A 6,938-nucleotide genomic window follows, 5' to 3' on the forward strand; every position below is an offset into this window, starting at 1 on the left:
GCTATGCTCATGCGAGTAGCCGTAAAAATTTGGTTGAGAAGAGACTGAGTTTGTTTATGAGTATCTGGGAGAGGCTTGCCCATCAGAAAGATTTGAATATCCGCTTGCACTGGTTTGCGAAGTAGCCTACTTATGAATATTGCTATTTCAGTCCACAGTGGTTGGATCATAGGACAAGTCCAAAAAATGTGAGGTACATCACCAATTCCCCCACAGCCTCTCCAACACAGTGGTGAATGGTCCGGAAAGAAAGAGTGCAACTTGGCTGGCGTATGGTACCAATGTAAGAGAATTTTGTAAATGTGTTCCCTTTGTCGAGAGCAAAGCACCATTTTCTTCGCATTGGACCATATATTTAACCAATCTTCGTCTGTAATTGGTTGAGGTGAAATAGCATCCCATTTCTCCATATATGAGCATCTTGGGAGAGTGTCTGATTGAGGGTCATTAAGTATTTTATAAATCCTCGAGATAAGACCCCTTTGTGGTAGCCCTGATCGAGCTAAGCGTTCAAAAGAGGTAGGCGGCATATTCTTGAGTCTAGAACAGTAAGGTGTAAGGAAATGCCGAAGCTGTAAGTATTCAAAGAATCGGCATGTCCCTTGTGGCACCGTCGCTGAGAGACCATTAAAGGACATCATTTCTTTAGTGAGTGGGTCGATCAGATCGTATATCGTCTGGTACTGAGTACAACCCCATCTGGCAACAAAATGCCGACAGGTTCCAGGTAATAAGTTGGGATTATTCAGGAACGTCAAATTTACAGACTTCACGGAAGATAGGCTGTCCCTATGCCTTCTCCAGAGAGATAACATATTCCGCGTAGAGGATAACAGCATAGAGAAGTCTGCTGTGTGTGTAGGTCGAGACCATATAAGATGATTTACGTGACCCCCTGGCGAGAAAGCATTTTGTATAAAACTCCAGTTGTTACATGAGGTCCACCTGGACCATGCCAAAAGTTGTTTGAGCTGAGCGGCCGCGTAATATTTCTGAAAAGCTGGAACTCCGAGACCTCCAAACTCAGTCGAGGTTGTCAATAGTTTCCCTGCTATTCTGTGTCTGCTGTTACTCCAAATGAACTTATGGCAGCATGATTGGATATCCCTCAGTACATATAAAGGAACAGTAATAGGTAATGTTTGAAATAAATACAAAAACTTAGGTAGAATACTCATTTTTACTGCTGATATCTTGCCAAACCATGAGATTGGATAAGTAGCCCATTTTTGCAACAAATGTTTCATATGTAGGATTAAAGGGAGAAAGTTCTGCTTAAAAAGGTCGGAGTAGTGTGACGTAATTTGGGTTCCCAGATAAGAAATCGACGTTGTCTTCCATTTATAGTGGAAAGCCGATTGTAAAGCCGTCAGACTATTCCGAGGGATATTAAGCGGGAGTGCCTCCGTTTTACCGACATTAGCTTTATAATTAGAAAGTTTGCTGTATATGTCTAGGACCCTATGTAGATTAGGTAAAGAAACCTGTGGGTTTGTCAACGTGAGCAGTACATCGTCTGCGAATAATGCGATTTTGAACTGTGTCCCATTAACATTCACCCCCGTTATGTCGGCCGAGTTCCTAATAGTGGCAGCTAGGGGCTCTATACTTAGTGCGTATAGAAGTGGAGATAAAGGGCACCCCTGCCTTGTGCCGTTCCTGATGTTTATGATTGAAGCTGCTTGACCCGGTAGTTTTAGCTGTGTAGTCGGGAGGCTATATAAGCCTTGAAGAGCTATCAAAAAGGGACCAGAGAAATTTAGGTATTTGAGAAGGGAAAATAAGTAGGGCCAGCTTAAGCGATCGAACGCCTTTTCAGCGTCGAGGCTCAAAAGTAGAGCTGGTGTGTATTTCCTATGTAACACTTCTATTAGGTCAATAGTCCGTCTCGTGTTGTCGCCTGCTTGGCGACCCTGAATAAAGCCGACCTGGTCGCCATTGATTAACCGAGGGAGAAGGGGAGCTAATCTATTGGCCAGAATTTTAGAGAAAAGCTTTAGGTCCGAATTCAATAACGCTATCGGTCTATAATTAGTGCAATTGGTGTGATCTTTATTTTCTTTAGGGATTAGGGAAAGATAAGACTTTAAATTTGAAGGTGGGATTGGGCTGCCTCTTAAAAAGTCATTAAATAACTGTACCATGTAGGGGTTCAAAATATGTGCAAATGTTTTATAATATTTATAGGGCAGGCCATCAGGACCAGGGTTTTTTCCTGAGGGTAAATTCTTTAGAGTGGTAGTCAACTCCTCAAGCGTAATTTCCTCATTTAAGATTTGGACCTCATCATCAGTTAGTTTAGGGAGTCCTGCCTCTGTGAGAAAGTTAGATAGTAAATCTGGGTCTACTTGTTGAGCTGCAGGTATGTTGTATAGATGGTAATAGAAATCATGGAATATTTTCCCTATCTGGATCTGGTCGTAGGTGAGTTGGCCTGTAGATGTTTGTATGGAGGTAATGCGGGACTGTGTTTGTTGGTCTTTTAATTTTCTTGCCAGTAACGTGTGTTGTTTGTCTCCTTTCTCGTAATACCGTTGCCTGGTCCATATAACTGCTTTTTGTGCTGCTATATAGTCAAGCGTAGCTAATTCCTTCCTAACGTTCAATATTTGTGTTAAAAGTGGGCTAGAATGATTTTTGTTGTAGAGGTTTTCAAGGGTCGACAGTTGAGCAGTAAGAGCAGTGTATTTAAGCAAGGATTGTTTTTTCTTCTGAGTCGTAAGAGCTATAATGTGCCCTCTCATGGTGGCCTTATGGGCCTCCCATAATGTAGATAAAGAATTAACTGACCCTACAATAAGTCGAAAATATTCTTGTAGCAATTCCTCCATTCGTTGGAGTGTCTCTGGGTCATGTAAAAACGACTCATGCATCCTCCAGTGAGGTTCCCGAGGAGGAAGTCTTGAGAGTTCTAAACATAAAGTTATGGGTGAGTGATCTGACCATGTAATCGGGAGAATCGATGTAGAGCAGGGGTCCCCAACCTTTTTTACCCGTGAGCCACATTCAAATGTAAAAAGAGTTGGGGAGCAACACAAGTCCCTTGGGGTGCCAAATAAGGTCTACTATTGGCTATTTGGTAGCCTCTATGTGAACTGGCCTACAGGAGACTCTATTTGGCACTATACTTAGTTTTTATGCAATTAAAACTTGCTTCCAATCCTGGAATTTAAAAATAAGCACCTGCTTTGAGGACACTGGGAGCAACATTCAAGTGGTTGGAGAGCAACATGTTGCTCACAAGCTACTGGTTGGGGATCACTGATGTAGAGGATGGCAATTGTAAGCATGGATGTGTTACTAAGAAACAGTCTATGCGGGAATGTACTTTATGCACTGGGGAGTAGTATGTATGTTGGCGGTCTAGTGGGTGATTAATCCTCCAGCAATCAAAAAATGAAAACCGTCTAACCAATTTTCTAAACTCCCTTGAGAGGCTATGAGCCGAATGATCAGGAGAGGGTTGGGTTCTATCTTTAATTTGCGAGAAAACGACATTTAAATCTCCCCCTATAATCTGATAAGGTATGTTAAAACCAGAACACTTCATAAAGACCTGTCTCAAGAACCTAATTTGGTTTCTGTTTGGAGCATATGCATTTACAATAAGAACTGGTATGTCCATGTACTTGCCCCGCAAAATAATGTAACGGCCATTTGGGTCGCAAAGAGTCTGGTCTACTGTCAGAGGGCAATCCTTATGTATAAGGATAGCTACTCCAGCTTTTTTCTGTACATGTGAGGCAAAATAGCCGTTGGGGTAAAATTTAGACCTAAGTCGATAAGGGGGTCCGTCTCCATTCTTGTATGAGAACACAGACAGCTCATGTACCCGTCAATCCCGTTATAGTATAAAGGTGTTGTGAACACTACATACGATATGAGTCAGTGCAGAATAGCTCAGGAAAAAGAAGCACAATACAAAAATAGGGTATTAGGGTGTAGTATTTTTCATAGCTGTATACTAAATTACTCAGTTCCCAATATCAACACAAAGGGGGTTATTTATTAAAGTCTGAATGCCAAAACCCCGAAAAATTTGTGGTTTTTTTTACTATAAAATCCAAATTTTTTGTGGAAAAAATGTTTCAGTATTTCTTATACCCCGAGGATGGAAAAAGAAAATCCAGCATCTCAGACCTGCCAAGGTTGCATAAAAGTCAATGGGAGAAGTCCCGAAGATATCTTGATCTGCGCTGGGTTTCATGCAATAATCAATCATAATAAAAGATTTTGTGGTTTTCGGGTGGAAAATCCGTACGATTCGTTTTTCTCATGTTTTTTTCCCTGCACAGGACATTTTTGGGAAAATGTATTAATAAATAAGGGCAAAAAAACAGTGCGGATTTGGTCGGAGTATTTTTTCAGAAAATAATGAGATAAATTCTGACTTTGATAATTTGCCCCCGAGGGGTCAGTAGTGATGGGCGAATTTCTTCTGTTTCCCCGTTTCGTGAATCTCCCGCTAAATTAGTGAAAAAGTCGCACGCGTCAATACTGACGCTGGCGTTAAAGTCAATGGGTTAACAAGTGGTCCAAAATTTTTTGTCGGCTAATTTTTGCGGGATTTTTCGCAAATGTATTCGCCAGCGGCAAAGATTGGAAATTTGCCGCAAATTCGCACCAGGCAAATTTATTCGCCCATCACTAGTGGTCAGGCAAAAGGCGCCCAACGTCTTCCCTAAACACCCCGAGGAACATATGAGGTGGAGGAGATAACACTGGATTCATCAACAAAATTCATTCATATTAACAGTACATGTATCCCTTAATATCTTGGAATCAAAACAAAATAAATAATTAATGTAAATGGCAAAAGTGCTTAGAATAGCCCCCTCATCCGTTTTACATTCACTTATTTTAACGGTTTACTTATCCTATAAAAGACAATGCCCCAACTGTATGTTCTAGATATTCTGTGCTATTCCTACATCATAAAGTTTCCCTTGACTTATTAGTAGTGTACTGCTGGTGGTCAAAAAGAACAAAGCTCTCTGGCTATAAATATATATTATTATAATATAGAGTATCACTCTCTACAACATACCAAAAGTTAATTTAAAGGTGAACAACCCTTTTAATGCAATTTCAGTCTAAAGAACTGATGTAGAGATCAGCTATTGAGTATAGCAGCTCAGTATCGTACCCAACCTTTGTATTGTATTATGATTATTTATATCAGGGGACTGTCTGTGCACCGTATTGCCGTCTTTGATATATTTAAAACCAACTCTTTTAGGACAGCTACTGATTATGACTTTAAATACACAAAGACAAGAGTTCCTCTGCACATACCTGTAATCAGTATCAACAAAGTGAAGACATTTTGTGCACTATGCTACCAGAAAATGCTCTCCCCATGGCCTTAGTCAGTCTTGGGCAGAGACTCGGGAGACTCGATATGCTATTTTTCACATCACAATTGTGAGTGTAATTTTAAATAAATTTTATGTGATTTGTGTGATGTTTATTATTGTAAGTCAATATTTTTGTTGATTTTGCTCTTACTGTTTATTTTGAAATACCATTAAAAATTATTGGAAAAGAAAAGTTTTTTTTACACTATCTGCACTTTATATTTCACATCCCATAAAAGCAATGAGCTGCCTTTTTGGCAAGAAAACTAAATTTGTTTGTGCGTACCCACCTGAGAGATAAAGCGTGGTGAACTTAAGTAAAAATTATATGGTGTGTCCCTAGAACACTAATTCATTTATAGATCCCAGGAGACCACTTGGGGTTGGTATTAGGAACTGAGTAATTTAGGACACAGCTACGTATAATACCCCATTTTGTATTGTGCTTCTTTTCCCTGAGCTTTTCAGCGCTGACTCATATCCTATAAAAGAATATGGCATTTTTACTCGGTGGAGAACGGGTTTTAAGAGTCAGATTTCAACAAGAATTCCAAGGACATTGGTAAATCTATCATAAAAGACAAATACATTACTTACAGGTAGTATCTGATGGCTTTGGTTCTGTAGAACATTCTCCGCTAAGAATCAGTAACTACAGTATATACTTGTTTCTTTGTTCTTCACTTTGGCAAGAAGTGATCTTTTGTGGGGTTCAGAGATAAGTGGGGTATCTTTAAAGAAAAAAGGAACTTATCCAGGGAGGAAATAGTTGCTAACATAGAATATTATACTCCTTTGAGGCTGAGGTGACCCAGTGACATGTTTTATATCTACAGATGCTAGAAAGTGACCTGTTTGTTTGTCTTAACTCATTACTGCTGAGTCTAAAGCCATACGGGGACAAATACAGACTAATTCCCACATTAAAGTGGGAAGATAAATTTAAGCATTAGGGAATGTTTTATAACATAATGTACAGTATATGATAATAGAGTTAAGTCTCAGTAGAGTGGAAGTCAAAGAAACAATGACAGATACAACAAAAACACAATATATAAAATTGGCCAAGGAAATGCAGTGCATTTTCAAAACAACCAATCGCAGCGCATTTCCAGTTTTGCCAATCAAGTATTGTCCAATCAGACTAGAAGCTCATCTGCTCAGTTGATCAAGAAGGCTACCCTATTAAATTACACTGATGGTTGGGCTGTTAAGCTAAATGCCATATATTTTCGTGTATGGAGACCTGAACATCACAATTCAGCTTAAAAAGAGTAAGATTACTGGCATTTTGTGTCACAATACTTCATGGATGCCTACAAGCTGGGTTCGGCCCTTAAACTCTGTTACAGCCCCCAGAATTCCACTGACCTGTTTGGATAACATAATTTTATTATAAGCCAGCCTATGATAATGTTCTACGAGGAATAACTGGCTCATTGTATGTCAACTGTTTCACTACACTGGTTTACATGATATAAATTCCAAAGTAAATTGTCTCTCTCAACCTCTGACCCACAGTCACAACACTGTATTTCATAAACAGATCTACTGAATCATTTTAACTCTCTCAAAATAAAG

This window comes from Xenopus laevis, chromosome 6S (genome assembly GCF_017654675.1).
Source record: "Xenopus laevis strain J_2021 chromosome 6S, Xenopus_laevis_v10.1, whole genome shotgun sequence".
Classification (NCBI taxonomy): domain Eukaryota; kingdom Metazoa; phylum Chordata; class Amphibia; order Anura; family Pipidae; genus Xenopus; species Xenopus laevis.